This window comes from Labrus bergylta, chromosome 18, assembly GCF_963930695.1.
Source record: "Labrus bergylta chromosome 18, fLabBer1.1, whole genome shotgun sequence".
NCBI lineage: Eukaryota > Metazoa > Chordata > Actinopteri > Labriformes > Labridae > Labrus > Labrus bergylta.
In genome coordinates this window covers 19,775,406-19,793,913 of record NC_089212.1, presented here as the reverse complement: position 1 = coordinate 19,793,913, position 18,508 = coordinate 19,775,406, and the positions used below count along the sequence as shown (strand labels likewise).

At 43.7% G+C, this 18,508-nt stretch overlaps 1 protein-coding gene across 3 annotated transcripts in view; it reads left to right on the top strand.

Annotated features, from left to right (window-relative positions):
* The first annotated feature begins 369 nt into the window (after positions 1–369).
* The window catches only part of fndc3ba (fibronectin type III domain containing 3Ba), a 101,427-nt gene continuing 83,288 nt past the window's right edge, over positions 370–18,508 (top strand). For 2 of the 3 annotated variants that reach the window (XM_065966694.1, XM_065966692.1), the window contains exon 1: positions 370–514. The gene's annotated coding sequence lies outside the window, so the exon portion shown is untranslated. The other variant, XM_065966693.1, reaches the window with a different exon arrangement.

The window sequence follows — 18,508 nt, the reverse complement described above, 5'->3', positions numbered from 1 at the left end:
CGGTCAGTGTCCATAAACAATAAAGTGGCATAAAATGTGTTGCATAATTCATGTTTTTAACAGCTCAAGGCTTTTGTTTTGATGCCTAAATCGCCAAAAGACCTTTTAATTATTGTTGTTTAGTCGAATTGATTAAACAAAAAAGGCTATCAGAAATAGTTTTTAAGTGATACTTACTTTTAATTATTACTTACTTTTTTAGTTATTGTTTTCCCTTCTTGTAGGGTTTTTAGTCTTTTTAAATCGTTTTTGATGCTGATTGTTTCTATCATAAAGTTGAGGCAGCGGCTCTGCTGTTTTGCCTTTTTTTTTTTTTTTTTTTTTTTTTTGGAGTGCGCAACGTGTATTACGGTAAAAGGAGGCGGGCTCTGACCTACATGTGCGTCGCGTTTTGATTGACATGGCGGAGTCCGAGCAGTACGCGTCGAGCCGCGCCAGCAGACAGTCAGGACCCGACCCTGGGAATAAAAAACGCGCAGCTCCGTCTGTTTGAAGATTATTTTATTGCAGCGAGGTGAGTCCTTTTTTTTTTTTTTTTTTACACTTCTTCTTTCACGGTATCAACGCAGCCCGCGAAGAAAGCGGGGGGCATGGTGGCCGATGGAGTCGACGTTAGAAAAGTTTTTTAGAAGTGCGTGTGTGTGTGTGAGAGAGAGTCTGTGTGTGAGAGAGAGTTTGGAGAGCTGACGCCGGCAGTCTGGGCCACTTGGCCAGCGCAAAGGAAAAAGGAAAACTACTTCAGTGCTTCTGCTGCGGAGGAGGAGGAGTGGGGAGAACCGAAACTTTTGGGCTAATTAACCCTTGTTTTTTAGAAAGAACGAGATAAAGCAAAACAGCGGGGACGTGTATTCCACATAAGTCGTGCTGCTTGCTTCGCTGTTGCGTCTGGACTCTCCTCTTTGTGGTCCCGATTTCTCCGCTTTTCCCGAAAGAATGTGTTTTTGTCTCCGAGGACTTCAGATGGAGTGAGTGCGCAACAGGAGAGAAAAAAGAAGAAAAAAAACCTTTTTTCTCTCCGCTTCATTTCTTTAAATCTAAATCTTGTTGTGCTGCGACTCGCTCGGTGGTAAATGTTCGCTTGTGTTTTTAAGCTGCTCGAAATCAGGAAACGAGCACTTTATAAGAGCTGGAAAAATAACTTTGGAAGGGAAGATGCTGAGGCAGTCAGATTTGACAGAGGGGGTTGCGAAATCATTGAATCGCCTCTATAGGGGGTCATTCCGCATTGGATAACTGGTGAGGAACACTAGAGGGGCTGTTTTAGAGCAACTTTCCAGAGAGGTTGTGTGCGGTTGCAAAATGCAGGAAAAAAGGGGCTTTTGAGGAGGAAAAAAATCCCAACTCCAGCATATCCTAGCATTCCTTCCAGCCAGTCACAGTCTCTCTCTCTCTCTCGCTCTCTCCCTCTCTCTCTCTCTCTCTCTCTCCCTCTCTCCCCCTCTCAGAAACGACTACGTGTCTGTCTGTGCAGAGAAGACAAACCTCTCTCTCTCTCTCTCTCTCTCTCTCTCGCTGATGCAGACGTGGAAATCAAACATTGGGCTCCTGCTTGAAACGATCGATTATCTCGGCTTTCCACGTATACCTACATTATAAGCACACACACACACACACACACATACACACACTCACACACACACACACAAAGCTGTGTAAGGAGCCATTTAAGACAAGGAGTGAGGGTGACAGAAGTTGCAGGGTACAAAAAGAAAAGAGGATGCAAAAGATGAGATGCTTGTTAGTGCTTTTGCTTTGATTTTTAAATGTGATGACCTGACTCAGAGGTTGACTGTCATGCTGAGTGGTGGGGGGGGGGGGGGGGGGGGGTGCGTTGTGGGAGATAATTGGGGCTATGATTTGGGAATCACAGACCCCCCTCTGCTGTGGGCTCTGGATCCAGTGCATGGTAAAAAAGAATATAGGCTCCAGGAAAACACACACACACACACACACACACACACACACACACACTTTTTTTCATGGGGGAGAGAAAGAGAAGAGGGAGAAATCCGATCCCAAATACATGACGTCAGATGACATTCCTTTGGTGAAAGGCTGATGTGGCCTTGAATTTTTTTTTTTTCTAAGAAAAACTTTTTTTTTTTTTTTTCTGAGTGGGGTTGTGCAGATAAAATGATTGGCATACCATCTGGAAAGGTGTGTTCAAGGTCCAGGTGGGAGCGTAGGAATTCTCTCCGTGCGGTGCATGAATGGGCAATTTTATTTTGCTTCCACAAGTCAGAGGCATCAAAGAGGTTTAGCATCAAACGTTCAGATTCGTGGACGGTGAGCAAAGGTGAAATATAGAGAAGAACTTTTTTTCATTGTGAATACATCCCCTCTAGTGTACGTTTTCAGATTTGATTTTGCCCCTTAACTTTAGTCAACTTTTTTTTTCCAAATGTCACCTTTTCTGGAACTGACCCATGCCTCAGATTTCAGCAGTTGCTTAACCCCCTCCGCTCTGCAGCCTCAGGGTATTTCTTTTCTGATTCTCTGGTTTCAGTCAGGGCTGTTTGTCGTGGCCTGCAGCGTCCCCTTCCCTGCAGAGCTGAGATGTGGAAAAAAATGCTGATTTAGCAATTAATCAGCCGGTATAAAGACATGTAAATGAGGGACCTCTCAGTGCTGAGGTATCTGTGTAGCCTGAAGGTACAGGTGCAGAGCTAATCAGAGGATTAAAGGTGCAATCCGTACTTTTAAAGTTTTTTTTTTTTGCCTTATACTTAAAGCACTACACACATATCCCTCTTAACACAGACTAAAGAATAAATCACTGCACCATGTTCTCTGAGAGCTATAAGCCTCTTTAGGTTGAACATTTATACCCAATTAGGCTGTAAACACAGCTCATTGGCTGACATATATGAAGTTATGTAACACTTTGAATGCATTCTTGAATGCAAATGACACACTATGTAAGACGTTTTGAAAACAAATCTTATTTTGCCGTTGGTAATGGTTTCACTTTTTTGTGAGTTTTGTGGAAAGTCGGTGCAGAGAAGATCTGGGAATGTGTTGCTAGATGATGCACAAACAAAAAAAAAAGCATAATGTAAGCAGGGGAGTTCACACAATGTGATGCAATCGGAAGCAAGTTTTAGCCAGCCACTTGTAGCTCTCTGTGTTATTTCTGTGTTTAAAAAAATAAATAAGAAAAAATAAGTTCTAATTCAGCTGATTATATGAGAGAACAGAGAGACGATGTAGGAGTCAGGTAAGAGCAGAGTAGCTATTGTTGCGCTGTCTTTCCCATGAAAAGGGAAAAAGGCTTGAATAACACCTTATATAAGTTGAGCCGTGTTCTGTAACCTTCACGGCTTTGTCGCACAGGTACAGTACAAGCCTGTGTCGGGCTGCTGGATGGAAATATGTAACTTTGCAGCTGCATTGTTTGATCCCACTTAAAGTTTGTCTCATTCCACTTGAGTGCCTGAACAACGAGTGGAGCATTAAGAATTCAGAGTAGAAAAAAAATCAACTTAGAGTGCTGCTGTCTTTGATTGACACTTTTTCCTCCTCCAGCAGGTGAAATTAAACACTAAAAAAGACATCAAGTGAGATACTTAGCCTCTGATATTCAACGACAGATTATTCTAAGCCCAATGGGAAACTTGTTCCCCGTGTTTCAAGGCGACTCATGGTGCCAAAAAAATCCGTCTCTGCCTAAATTGGACTCTCCAATTTCTGCCCACTCAGGTTCATAGTTCTCTGCTGGTCTGGTGAAACCTTCAGGTACACCTGGTCCAAAGGGGGTCAGAGAAGGGGCAGGATGATGCTCGCCATTGTGTGTGTGTGTGTGTGTGTGTGACTGGTAACCTAGAACATGTTATCCGAGGAGTAGTGTTTCCGAGCAGTGCTTGTGTATCAGAAACACAAGCTGGTGCAGCTCTAGAGTTACACAGACAAGACAATGCAGCGGTGGAAAGTGTGTGTGAGCGTGTGAAAGAGAGAGAGATAGAGGGAGGTGAAGAACAGGAGGAGGGGGTTCAGGTGAATATTCTCACGAGAAGAAGCTTGTTCCTGATTGAAATTTCCAGAAATCAAAGCGTATTTATTTAACTGTAAAGTTTTGGAGTCTTAGTCAAGGTGCTACCATCTTCTGGCACACCTATAAGCACTGAAATAGATTTCTTAAGGACACTGACCTTTTTTTTTTTTTTTTTTTAGAATCTTAGATGGTAAGATTATAGCTTCTCATCTTACTGTATCTCATTTATTATTATTATTTTTTTAATATATTAAACTGAAAGTCTTCGGGTGTTGCTTAAACATCCCCTTACAAATAAGTCATCTGTTAACCCAGAGAAGGAACTTGAAATTAATGTATAATTAGCAGGAAAGGTAAGATGGTCCGTATAGGACAGTTATGATCCTTTTTTTTACAAGCAGTAATTCAAGTCTTGGAAGCTTTAGAAACTAGCCTGTGGATACATAATTATCCACCATTTATCCTGTGCAATCTTCTCTGTGCCTGCAGCTAATCATCCATAATGGCCCTTTATTTATTTATATATATATATATATATATATATATATATATATATATATATTATCCTAAAGGGCCCTTTTTGAGGTTCTCCATTTGGCCTAGATCAGCCTCCCATATTAGGAATATTCTCCTTCTAATTTTGATTTAATTATGTACTAAATCATATCTGCAGTGTGCATACATTCCATCAGTGGTACCATCTGTTTCTTTAAGATGTAACAGGTGTGCTTCCCAGAAGGGTCCATGCCTTCACGGTTGCTGTAGCGGAGGTGTGGTCAGGTTCGCTCAAGTGATCCTGCCGCTTCCTTCTTCCTGCCTGCTGCTGATTGGAGGGTTTCTGATGGTTTGGTCGGATGTGTCGAGGCGTTCTTTGCTTCTTTTTCTTTTTTTTTCCTGGGAGGTCAAGAGGTTGACACCTGGAGTGCAGCAGCAGCAGCAGCAGGACAGTTTCTGCACGTTGTCTTCCTCCTGTCTCTGCGCTAACTCGTGTGTCCTGATGATGCACAGTGCACCTTGTGTGTTCTCCCTAAGGTGCAGCAGACCGGTTTGTTTGCCTTGGAAATCACCCACATTGAAGCTGCCGTGATTTCTGATGGAGAACAGGGGATTTCTAGAGGTTCAACGAACCTAAACACTGCAAATGTACTGCAAATATAAAAGATGTTTACTTATTTAAATGGCTTCATGTGCATCAATTAACAAAACAATTCAATAAATTCTCTGTCAATGAGCTAATGGGTTTAATGGTTAATCCTTTAAGCTTATTAGCTTTTAGCAGAAGTCTAAATACATATTTATTTCTGAATGTGTTTTTTCTCTCCATTGTGCCTCTACTTCCAGACTTAACCTACAACATCCATTCATGACATCAAAACTTTTATTTGGTATTCTGTCAACTGTATCGATTTTTCTTTGCTTTTCTTCAATGTCACAAGTCCTCTAGTTCATCATATTCCGCCAATAAATGTATTTTTAAAAAATAACTGTAATTACAACAACCTTTTGAGAAAGTCACATCATTCCCCCCAGAATACATTTTCTTCATTTTGTATCGGCACCGGCTGAGATTAATCTGAAGATATCCTGCTCTCTGATCAGAGTTTTCTGAAAACTTCTGAACTTCCTCCAATATTTAGGGAAAGTTTCTGCAGCTTTGTTTGTGTGTGACGACAGCAATTGTGACGCAATAGCAGCTACTTCAAGATCAATCTGACACACAAAAAATCCAGACTTTATTTGTATGATAGTTTTCGAGTTTGCATATGTCAACAAAGTGTTTTACATTCACACACCACGTACCAGCTGCATGGAGAGAAGTCCAAAAAACGAACCACATTTCATTCCCTATCTCGTGACGGCTGCTGGTTATCTGCTGCTCGATTCTTTCACTTTCTGTTTCCCAGCTTCTTCGTTTCTGTTTCTCGCTCTCTCTCTCTCTCTCTCCTGCATGCTCTCTCTCTCTCTCTCCTGCATGCTCTCTCGCTCTGTCTTTCTCTCCCATATGAACGCTGCCGTTTTGTTGAAGTATCCCAGCATCTCATGTTTGCTTGGCACGGAGCTGCAATGTTTACCCTCCTCCTCCTTCCCTCCACCCACCACCCACCCCCCCCCCCCCCCTTCTCCAGAGCCCCCTTTTCTGTCTCCCTTGATAATTTCCTGCATTGTTGACAGTTGATTTAGAAGAAGATAAAAGAAGCCTTTCAACTTCTCCACCCTCCGTCTCCCTCTTCCCCCCCCTCCCCTCCCCTCACATTCCCCTCTCCTCATCTCTTCTTCTCATACAGCCGAATGTTTAATGTCAATTTTTGTCTCGAGTTTTACAAGTTTCAGTCGAAAAAACAGCGTCTGACATTTGAAGAAATGTGAAGCCTGCTCTGAACGAAAATGATTTCCTCAAGGACTGTCACTGGAGGTCATTCAAGTTCTCTGCTGCTCGAAACTTTTAGTTTACCAAGAAAACAAAAGTCCTAGAAGAATACTGGTAGTTTAACTTCAAGTGAAAAGCCCTGCAACAGGTTACCAGAAGATCATTCCTTTATTTGATCCCATATATTCTTATCATTGTAGCAGGTTTACATGGCTTTGCATTGATACTTTATAATTCATGCTTAGTTTACGAATGAGAAAATGAATCCAATGCGACATCTTCAAATGTCTTCATCCATGTGGCTAACCATCCAAACATAAAGGTGTCATCAGAAAATCAAAGCAGCAGAGTTTAATTTGCAAAGTGACATTTGAAAAACCTTTACATACACTACATGTACATGCATACCTACTACACCTGTGTAGAAAGCTATGCAACACCACATAGAGCTCAGTAGACTAGATCAGTAACTGAAAATGATCCACATTTGATTTAAAAAAAAGTAGCAGTAATTTAGAGTGGAAACAGTTTTTCTTTAGATGAGTTGGTTGAGTGACAGAAAATGTACAAGCATCCCACCACACTGTCACTTTGAAGAAGTGGCACCTGGAGAACACCACTGTAATTTACCGCAACCTCTGCGCCGCTTTGATGCATTGGAATACACAACAGTGCCCGCACATGATGCAACGTGTGACTTCATCAGAAACTTTCACTTCTCCAGTTTGTGATGTGAGTCGTTCGCTCATCACTTTGCCGTCATATACGAATGGTTCCCGACAGCAGCTGTTTCGCTGCAGCAGAGACGACTGCGGCGGAGTGACAGTGCAGGAAGGGAGCAGATGATGAAATAAAGGGATTAAGATGGAGGAGAGATAAAAAAAAAAAAAAATGTTTGGAATCTAGAAATAGGCTGTTGAAGTTACTCAACAAATCCTCATCAGTTAGAGACGCATGCACGCAGGAAAACTACTTTTTGTATCGCTCGGGGGGGGGGGGGGGGGGGGGAGTGGCTTATTGAGGAGCGTGCACCTGTATACACACACACACACACACATGCACGCACACACACAGCACTGACTTAACACACATGCATGAAACATAAACACACAAACACACACACACACACAGGGCTAAATTTACGTGCCTGCATTAGCATGCCAGGCGTGTTGGTGTTGCTAGTTGGCAGGCCCATGGAAAGTTCCGCTGCTTGTTAATGGCTGTTTTTATGCCTGACTGTGAGCATTATGAGAGTGTATCTCAAGTGTCTGCTGCAGGCTGGGGTTCGCGTGCGTGTGTGTGTTTGGGTGTGTGGGTGTGAACTGAATCTTTACCTGGATACTTTCCTTTTTTCAATATGGCTGCATCTAGAAAGACAAACTTTTCTCACATTTTTCAGCGTGCTATATATTTTTTGGCATGTTATCTCGGTTTTGTGTCTGCATACAGTATATAGTGGTGTTAGTGTGTGTCTGTGTGTGTGTTCTACACTCTGCTGCATGCTGTTGGTTTTGCAGGACCTCAATCAGTCTCTGCTTAGGGAGGAAGTCGGTGTTTTTTGGATGCAAAGCCACATGTTTTATTGCTTTCCCTTGTTAAACCACCCTCCTCCATCCCCTCCCACCCTCCTCCACTCTCCCCCCCCCCCTACAGAGCATGCAGACACACTTCGACTCCTCCCTCCCCTCCCTCCTTCCTCTCCTCTCACCCTGTCTACCCCCAACCACCCCATCCCTGCCCTGCATACCTGTCATTTCTCCTCTCTTCCCTACAGAACATTTCCCCTTTTTTGAGGGGGAAAATTCTGGCATCCACATCCGTAATTCAAAATGGAGAAAATAAAAAAAGCTTTACCCTGACCACTCGGACAAACCCAGCTACTGCGACAAACTACATATCTAATGTAATTGAGAATGAAACAGTATAAAAAGGTGCGTGGTGTAATTAAAGCTCCTGTGGGGAACTTTTGGGTTTTGTTGATTTTGGCGACCCCTGTGGACAAAAAGGGATGATTGACCTCTCTGCTGATATTGTCCTGTACGTGTGTGAGGAGTGTTTTCTGACAACAAAAAAAAAGAACAACTCTCTTTTTAAAATGTCTAAACTACAATGACATGAAAAGGCCATTTTTTATCAGGCAGCTGGAACCTCCCTCGTCTGACACCTACACCGCGACAACGTGGACAGGCATTTAAAAAAAAACTCTTAAAGGAATAATCAAACTTCTCGCTAACAGTCTGGTTTGCTGTTGTGGGTCATAAAGAGACGTCAGTGTTTGTTTCTGGCTGTTTTATAAAAGGCTCATGAAGGTCGAAAAAGATTGTTAACATCAAAATCACGAGTCTCCGCTTGCAGAACGGAACACCTGTATTTTTCTCTTTGGCTGTACCATTTTCTGACCCTAGAGGAAGAGGAAGGGAGAGGGAGCACTTCAACTTTTGTACCACAAGTGAACCTGATACGGTTTGACTTTGGGGGGAAAAAAAAAAAAAGTTCTTTACTTGAAACAGAAAAACACAAAAAAGAATATTGGATTTATGTTTTAAAATAAGAATCTTCTGCCGTTGTCTTGCCAGTGCTGCCCTATTTTTCTACAGTCTCCCCTCCTCGCCCTCGAGCCGGACCCCCCACAAATCACTAAAACATCCCAAACACACAGACAGGCAGAAACACACACACACCCACATCCCCGAACCGGTGTGTGAAATCCTGAGGCTGATTGGGGAGGAGGAATGTGACCCTGTGACCCCAGGCTGTGGGGAGGGGTGTTATAAGTGTGTGTGTGTGTGTGTGTGTGTGTGTGGTGTGGTGTGTGTGTGTGTGTTGTTATGGAGCAAGTGATTGTATGTACATTTTCCATTGGCTTGCTATTCCCAGAAGTGTCCTCTCTTATTTTTCAGTCGTTTCTAATGGATTAAACACTGCGGCCGGCTCCTGAGAGACACACACACGCACTTACACACACACACGCACATTCATAACCACGGCGATGGGTTAGTCATGGAATTAGGCATGTAAGGAAGCATTCATTCATGATTTCCCTGCTGCGTTGTGCATTTAAAGCTCAGTGTGTCGTGTGTGTGTGTGCAGCTCTCACAGACTCCGTTGTTGTCTTGTCTGTGAGAGAGGAGACAGGTTTCTCATGTAGGTGTGACTAAATAGTCTTTCTCTTTCAGCACCCACCCACCTACACACAACGACACACACACACACACACACACACACACACACACACACCACCCACTGAGCAAGCTTTCTCATGGCCCATAAAACTGATGATCTGAACGTCTCTCTGTGGTTTTTCTGCGCTAAGAGCTCAACCATCCGAGGATTAGATTTTATTTTGTGCATCCGTCTCTATCTGCGAGTGTGTGTGTGTGTGTGATTGAGTTTGAGTGGTGGGGGGGGGTTGAATTCACTTCTTGACTTGGCATAGCCGTCTTAATTAAGACTCCTGGCATGCGGCCCTGATGGAGCTCGGCGTTAGCAGCTAGAGACGTGCTGTGTTTGCAGGCCGGGGCGGCAGCAGGTCCGCTGGCACTGAATGCGGCCTCATTGTCTGGACTCTGCGGTCGTCCTCCCTCAGCCCTCTTTACTTCCCCCGCCAGTAATGTAGAGCTGATTATAAAAGATTGTGGGTCAACGCAGCGGAATACACGGCAATGCAAAGAGGTGATTGAGCCATATGGAGGAGGAGGTTAAGTCGGTGAACTCGACAGAAAACTTAAAACAACAAAAGTCATCCAAACAAACTCTCAACTCTGAATACTTATAGGAACTCTTTGGTTGCTCTCACCTCTATAGTTTTTTGGTTTACATATTTGCTCAAATACAAGTTTTCTTCCTCATTTCATGAAGTTCAAAAGATGTTGTTAATTTAGAAGTTTTCCTTATTCAGCATTTTGTGCATCTATGTCTTAATTGCTCTGATCTTGACATTTTAGCACTGATAATGAATTAGTGCTTTCACACTCGCACAAAACTCCTGAAGTTTTCAGAGTTAGCCGATTTGGGAACGCAGCAGGATATAACCACAAGAATTCACCTCAATCGTGTGGAATGACAATCACCTTGTACCGGTCTCTGTGCTCGTAATCAAAGTGCTGGATTATATTTTCTCTTCACCAGTATACGCTCCACTCTTTTGTCAAAACCACACATATTGATATACAGGCTAACATTCTCATTATAGCGTCACATAGCGGACTCTGTTGTTTTGTTAGCCACTTCTGTGTTGTTCTTTTCACATCACGTCTTTCCTAAAGCCCCCCCCCCCTGCCCTGCCCCCTCTCTCGTCCTAAAGGGATAGTCTCCCGCTGTGAGGTGCATAAGGGAACAACCAGATCAGGAGGATTTGAGGGTCAGGCCTACTGAAATTCTCTAGCCTTTTTTTAGGAATGCACCGCTTTCGTCTATTAGGCCTGCAAGATATGAGAAATATGTTCAATGTTGGAGTAACCTTGTGCAATATTGCAACATGGTGCATTAAAAAAACAGAAATTAAAAGGTGCTAAAAATACTAGCTTTAACTCACAGTTTTTACGCCGACTGTTCTTGATGTTTTAGGAGGGGTTGTTTTCATCCAATGAATGGTGCACCTATTGATCTGATGGTAGCTAATGACTTGCTTGAGATTTATCTGACTTTAATAAAGTGGTGTGAAATCACAACCCTTATACCCGGGCCTGTGTCGCTTAGGTAAAATGTACGCAAACAATGCTTGGTTTGGTTACATCAACTATTTGTCCTTATTTACAGGGAGACATTCAGACTTTCCTGATGTGTATGTTGCAAAAACAAAATCTTAATTTCAAGTGTGAGTAATGTATTCATACAAAGCTTTTTTTATACACATAAGTCACACAGTGTATTAAAATAATTGTATGCCACACATGGGAATAAAACATATGGAGCACAAGGTGGCCCACGTTAGCTAGTAGCTATACCAAAATAAAGAAAGTGCAAACCTGAAGACAAACGTGCTCACACATACAGAAAATATAAACCTGGTGCAGGATAGGTTACCCTAATGCGTCCCTAAAAATACTGTATATGAGAACAGCCACATGTATACACACATTTAAACACAAATGTGTATCACATGCAGGAACTGAACATTTGGTTTCTTTCTGTGGTATGAGTTTAGGTTTTGGGGTTTCCCTCCAGGGACCCATTAGCTGAGATGTTTATTGTGGATTGTCGGGGTTAAAGCCCCACTAAAGTTTGACTTTCTTAAACTCTGTGTAACCAGATGCCATGTACTAACCTAAATATGCTGAAACTACATGCATACAATAAGTGATCTTCATCCCTGTGGTGTGTCGGTGTGCGGTCCAGGATCAGCTGTAAGTTTTCTGACCCGAGTGTCAGACTGAAAGTATGGCCTCATGTCTGCCAGGGTAAACAATGTATTGTGTATATGTGTGTTTATGCATTTTGTGCGCATGCTTGTCTTTGTGTGATGGAGTTCGAGCATGCCTGTGCTCCGATTGGGTTGTGTTTATGCGGGTGTGTATGTGTGCAGATGTGCGCAGTGAGGAGGAAGTGGCTGTGTTTGTTTAAACTAAGCACGCTCAGCCATGTGGGACAATTTAGCGGGAATGAGAACCCCTACACCTCCCCTCCTTCCCCATGCCTCCACCATTCTCCAACCCCCCCCCCCCCACCACCCAACCCAACCCCCAATTGAATGGGCTCTTCTGATGGCTGAGGGGGTTGTTTGGGAAGTAGGGCCAGTAATGTGGGGGGTGAGGATGAGGGAGGAGGGCAGACAGGTTCAAGCTGGATGAGGGGACAGAGGAGGAGGAGATAAGGGAGTAGAGTGAGAGGAGGAAGGCTAAGAGGAAGGCTGATCACTGGTGCATAAAAACCAAAGTGTTACTAATTTCCATTGGGCACTGGTGCTTTAAATGTAAAAAAAACCATGCAACCACTGAAGTCACAAACACACAAGCCGCCTTATCTGATCACTTGAAAGCGTCCATGTCTTCAGACTGTGCATCATGTCTGCACTTTAAAGCTGCATTACATGGCTCCGCATACAGTTCATAGCAATACAGTGAAGACTGAAAGGAAGTTTTTGTTTGAAGATACACAGATAACAGACGCATGAGGATGTGGCGCTCATGCGGAGCTGCTTTTCCTGTATAGTGTTGTGCTAGCATGATATTGTCATTAAATGAACATGTGATGCACGTGTAAGGCCTCCTGAGTGCCACAGTGTGCGTCTTTTACTAATTGTATTTGTGGAAGAGATTTAAAAAAAAAAGAAAAAAAAAAAAGGCAGACCAAGAAGAGAGAATGTTTGAACCTGATTAGAGTTAATTCTGTCGTCAGATCTCCATGGTAACTGGAGGTAAAATGACTCTGAGATGAGATGACGTGCATTTCTGATTCTGACATGTTAATTATTTAAAATAGATAATGACCGACCAGCTGTTGTCTGTTTTGCTGCTCTCTGTCTGTCTGTCTACTTTATCAATGGCTTATGTTGTCGTACATTTACATAGTTGGACTATCAGTGCGTTTATGTGCTCCTTAGTGTCCCTGTTTTTAGCATTTTTCTCATTTTGATCATGATCTGGACGAGTTTAGGATCAATATTCAGCTTTCTGGTGATCCGTTTACTGTTTTGTGTTGGTTTCTCACCATCTCGGTAACTCCGTTTTTCAGTCCCACAAACACTGTTAAGAAACCTATAGATTATGAGATTGCATGCTGCAGTGTCCTGGTTTCTATCAGAGTACTTATAGAAAACCCAGGATTAGAGCGGAGCCCGATTTCTGAAACCAGGAAGAGGTGCCAACATGCACAACACAAACTTTTAACCCCTTTTTCATTGTCTGTTCAAGACGCCTTTGCTGTCAGTGTGACTGTCTCGGAGGCATGACGGCGGGGCGAAAATCGTTTTGCCACTGAGCTGCCTTTGGAGGTATAGAAACAGAGGCGAAGCGGAGCCACAGTAAATTGCTGGAACCGGCAAGGCAGGACAGCGCAGTGTGTGTGTGTGTGTGTGTGTGTATGTTCATGTCATAGTTTATCTGTTTGTGAAGCTAACGCTGCGTGGTTCCCCTCATGCTTCCTCAACGCCGTAATGCAATGTGAAAACACACCATGGAGCACCAACATGGCTGTTGCAGTTTAAAGGCTGAGTGACGGCGGAGCTTTCTTACAACGATGTTTTGGACTCCATTAAGGTCGAATGGTACTTTCAAACCCTGAACATTTCTAGTGTTGCTCATAACAGCATCAGTATCAAACGGACTGAAGTACAGATATCCGCCTCTGTTATCGGTAACCAATCCTGCAAAAGATGAGGTTTTAGATATTCCTGAGTACACCAGTCAATACACCACAGTGATATACTTTTTTTAGCCCCCAGAAAATCAACTTGTTTCAGTTAAATTATCGTACTGATAAGAATTACTGGTAAGTAGCGTATTTCCACTGATGATATGCATACTTGTAGGCATCGTAAAGTGTACTTGGTATTGGCAAATAGAAAAACTGGTATTGTTTTGGTATCAACAAGGAAAAAAGGGTATTGGAACATCTCTATTAATAACCCATGATACTTGATTGCAGGACACTTCTTAAGAATTTGGTCAAAGGGTTAAAGATCAGTGGGGTTCATTGTTGCTATCAGTGCAAAAAAAAAAAAGTGCTTGGGGCTAAAGATATTCAAGAAGGTTGTGTTCATAAACAATTCAAAGGTTTTGATTTGGTTGCATTCAAACTCGATTACCCCATAGGTCGTATTAAGGATTTCTAGCTCCATACCAAGCTAATTCCCTGTTTTTGTGTAGATACAGTCTACCCCCCCCCCCCCCCCCAGGCGGCCAACTTTGCCTTTAGTCTCCAGGCTCGTGGAACTCGCCTCCCTGTGTGGTCAGACTGAGCCCTGAAGATCCAAGGTGTTAGCAATGGGTTTGCTGTGAGCTCTCCTCGGGCTCAGCGCTGCTCCTCTCTTCAGCCTCTCCGGATCTGACCGAGGAAAAAGTCTGAACTGTGGTAGAACAGGAAGAGGGAGAGATGGATAAGAAAGGAGACAGAGAGAGAGAGAGAGGGAGGGAGCCAGGAGGAGGAGGAGGGGGCAAAAGGAGAAGAAAAATCTGGAAGCGCTGCCATGAAGAATGAGTCATGTTCATGTGCTTGTGGGAGAATAGCCACTTCCTCTGTATTAGCAGACATAAACACCAACAAAATACAGCTTTTTTTTCTCAAGGGCAGTCTGGCACGTTGAGGGGAACATTAAAGCTTCGAGATGTCAGCAGTCAAGTCATGAGGATGGCAAAAAGATTTTTCAAGACGATGGAAGCAACAATGTCACTTTCTTTTAATGAGGCCGACTTAGGGTGGGGTAGGTTTGTGTTTATGCCGGTCTGCGAACGATTTAGTTGCGTGTGTGCTCACCAGTTTGTGGAACCAGGCCTGAACATCTGTAAGTCAAAAGAGCTGTCAGTTTGAGGGGGAAAAAAAAAAGGAGTGCGAGTCTTGAAATCCTGGCTGATGTAACGGTGGAAATGTCAGTGACTGGGATAAACATTAATACAAGGTCACTGTCTCTGTGGGTGTTTGACTGCTGGTGTTGTGTCTTTTAACTCTTGAGTCCTACACAATGGTGCACATCATTTCTTTTGATCATGTTCTACCTCTTGCTCGTGTCTTTTCTTCCTCACACACGGACGGCAGAGGAGAGAATATAGATCTGCTTTTCTCTCTCCTCTGGAGTTTACGTCGCTGCTACGTGGCAAGCGTTGGACTGTCAGGGCCTCTGCTATGGGTTTACTGCCTGCTGGCCCCCGGCCCAACCACACACAGTAACACACACATACACACACATACACACACATAGCCAGCCCACAGCCGTACAGCTGCAGGAGGGAGGGCTCACTGGCAGATGCACACATCTGCTGGAGCTAGCTGCGCTGTCTTGGAGTGAAGCTAACAGCTAACGCAGAACTCCCCCGAGCAAAACACAGAGCTGATTGTAAAACTCTGCCTTCATGAATAGGAGCGCATGTCTCAAACTCTCTTAGCTTGACTCTTTATTTGCCGGACTCATTCAATTACGTCTGCCTCTTGGTCTCGCACGCACACCGGGACGCGCACACACACACACACACACACACACACACACACACACACACACACACACACACACACACACACTATAACAGCCTGCTGTCTGTGGTATGACAGGCAGGACTAATGTTTGTTCTGGAGCAATAACACAATTAGGATTCCACACATTTCTTTCTCCACACACACTGCGCCCCCCCTCTCCCTTGTTTCCCCCCTCCCCCTTTTCTCCCTTCTCCCCTTTCCTTCTTTCCTTCTTTCCTTTCCCTCTTCATCCTCCTCCTCTGGCTCTTTTCATTTTGTCATGCTCCCAGTGAACAGATTGTTGTCAATTTCACAACAGATAATATATTGATGTAAAAAAAAAAAGCCATTTGCTTTACTTTGCATGGAACTTATAGGCCGTGTGTGTGTGTGTGTGTGTGTGTGTGTGTGTGTGTGTGTGTGTGTGTGTGTGTGTGTGTGTGTGTGTGTGTGTGTGTGTGTGTGTGTGTGTGTGTGTGTGTGTGTGTGTGTGTGTGTGTGTGTGTTTTTGTGTGTAGGTGTACTATTCCTTGAACGGTTCTTCTATTCAGTCCACTGCTCTTCCGCTTCGGGTTTGATGCAGGTGATCTTCCTTCGAACACCAATTAACCTTTCTCTCTTTCTCACACACACACACACACACACACACACACACACACACACACACCTACTGCAGCTCTTCTCCCACAGCTCCTGACCTGAGTGTAAAATAGCCATTTCCTCCTCGTTTTGTTCGCAAGGAAAACTGATGCCTCACCCGCCCTTCCCTCTCTCCCTTCTTCCCTCTCTCCCTTCTTCCCTCTCTCCCTCCCTTTCTCATCTCCTCTCCTCTTTCTCCAATCTCCCTCCGCTGTCTTCTCACCTTTCTTTCTCACACTGACCCTGTTTTGTGTTCTGCTCTCTGTTGAGGGTGTTGTCTTGTTCCTGTGTGTGTGTGTGTGTGAATGTGAGTGTGTGTGTGTGTGTGTGTGTGTGTGTGTGTGTGTGTGTGTGTGTGTGTGTGTGTGTGCACAGTTATGTAACTGTAGTCTCTCCCTGGGAATGGACCGCTGCTTCTTTGAGCCCCGCTTTAACTTCCTCCCGCCCACTGGCCCCGGCAACAGCCTATAACGGGAGCCGATGGTTTCCCGACAGCCAGTGGGAGAGGGGCGCTGTGTTTTGACAGGGGAGAGGAATGCGAGGAGGGCGGGGTCTTTCCAGGAAGTGGATGGCAATTGAGTCAGATCCTGGACTCTTTGGCTCAGCTACTTATTTGGCATTGTGGAAAAGAGTGAATGTCACACTTCTTTTTGAGTGGAAACAGGCTGATCAGAGGTCTGAGAGTTCACTTTTTCACTATGAACAAGATTATTCTGTTGTATCCTCTCTTGAAATAATTGAAAGACATGTTCACGCCAGAAAACATCTGTCTTTGATTCCCATTTGTGATAATTAGACTGGACTCTTGGCAAGATTTTACCACTTTGATAAAAGACATATAAATACCATTAATAGTATTACCCGCTGTCTACTTGTAACAGTGTAAGCCTGTGACATGATTATTATTGTTTTCTGGCTTAACAGCTAACTAAAGGAATCCTAAACCCAAAAAACAAGGTTGGCAGCTAAAAACCGGCTGAGCTAGCATACACACTCGCCAAAGAGCATCGTAGAAACCCTGAAACTGCTTTCTCAGTGTTTTTTCCCCCTCTTAAAATCACCTTAATTTAAAAAAAAGAAGTTGCAGCTTTACAATTTATGATTGCAAAACACTTGTACTAACTTTTACATGCTACAACAACCTCTGCTAGCACAGTTATTTGCTATTGCCGCATCGTAATTTACCTGAAAGTGCTTCTTCTTGGCCGCTTTAAAACAGAAGTTGCTAGCTGCAGCCATTTAAAACATTATAATCATTTTGGAAATAGAAGAAACAAGTTGTTAGTTTTGATTGCTTATGTGTTTCTGATGAGTGCACCGGTTGCTTATACTCGCTAAAGGTTAGATCGGATCAGAGACATTTCCAATTCTGGTAAAGGAATCTGAACTCCTCTACTTGAGTCTGCCAAAGTTGGACATTGTTGACAGTGAAAAAGATGGATGGACAACATTTTTATTGCTAAAATCTCAAAAAGGTTCAGAAGGAGAGAGAGAGAGAGAGGGGGAAGAGGCTTGAGCGGATGCTTACTCGATGTCACTGGGTCATCTGTTTCTGGCCTGAGTTCCTGGAATCCAGGCCTGATGAGAGGATTGGATGGGTGGGTAGATGGATGGATGGGAGGATGACAGGGGAGAAAGGCTTTGCCCAGGGTGCTCATTTTGTGTGTGTGTGTGTGGAGGGGGGAGAGAAGTGCTGAGCCTGTCGTTTACTGGGCTGAGTCCTGACTTGTCGGTGCTCCGGCTGCACACAATGATCTGCAGAATGCCTGGCATTTAGAGGAAACAGGAAAAAAAGGAGACAAGGAGAAAATTAAAGAGAGAGAGGGAGAAGAGTTCTGCAAACAGAGTAATCTAGGAAATGCTTTTTTATGCCACCTAATCTGGGATTAGTTAAATGCAGCATGACAGTTTAAGATATCATCAGACTTCAAGGTTTGGGGTGCTCCTGCATTTCCGAGCACATACTGGGGACTGTTAAAAGCTCCTCAACTGCCTTGAGTTATGTTGCAAGATGCAGGCAAACCGACCGCAGTATAACCTTGGAGACTCATTTGCATTCTGTAAAAGTGGAGAAATGCTCGTTCAGGCGGGGAATGTGGGACGTGGCAATGATGAGACTTCCCAAAACTGCAACATTTTCATGATAAGGATGGCAGACGCCCAGAATTGAAAGGAGGAAAAAAAAAAAAAAAGAATGTGGCAATGAAGAGCCTCTGGTTTGAATCCCAGACATGTCTCACTCGGGGTCTTACTTTTTTATTGACTGTGTCTGCAATCGGTATGTTCATCCAAATCACAGTTTATGCAATGTTTGGAAGGTTTGCTTGGTGATGGCGCAGATTGTCCTCACCCCAGACAGCCACCAGTCCATCTTGATACTAATGGAAGTGTCCTTGCTAAGACAA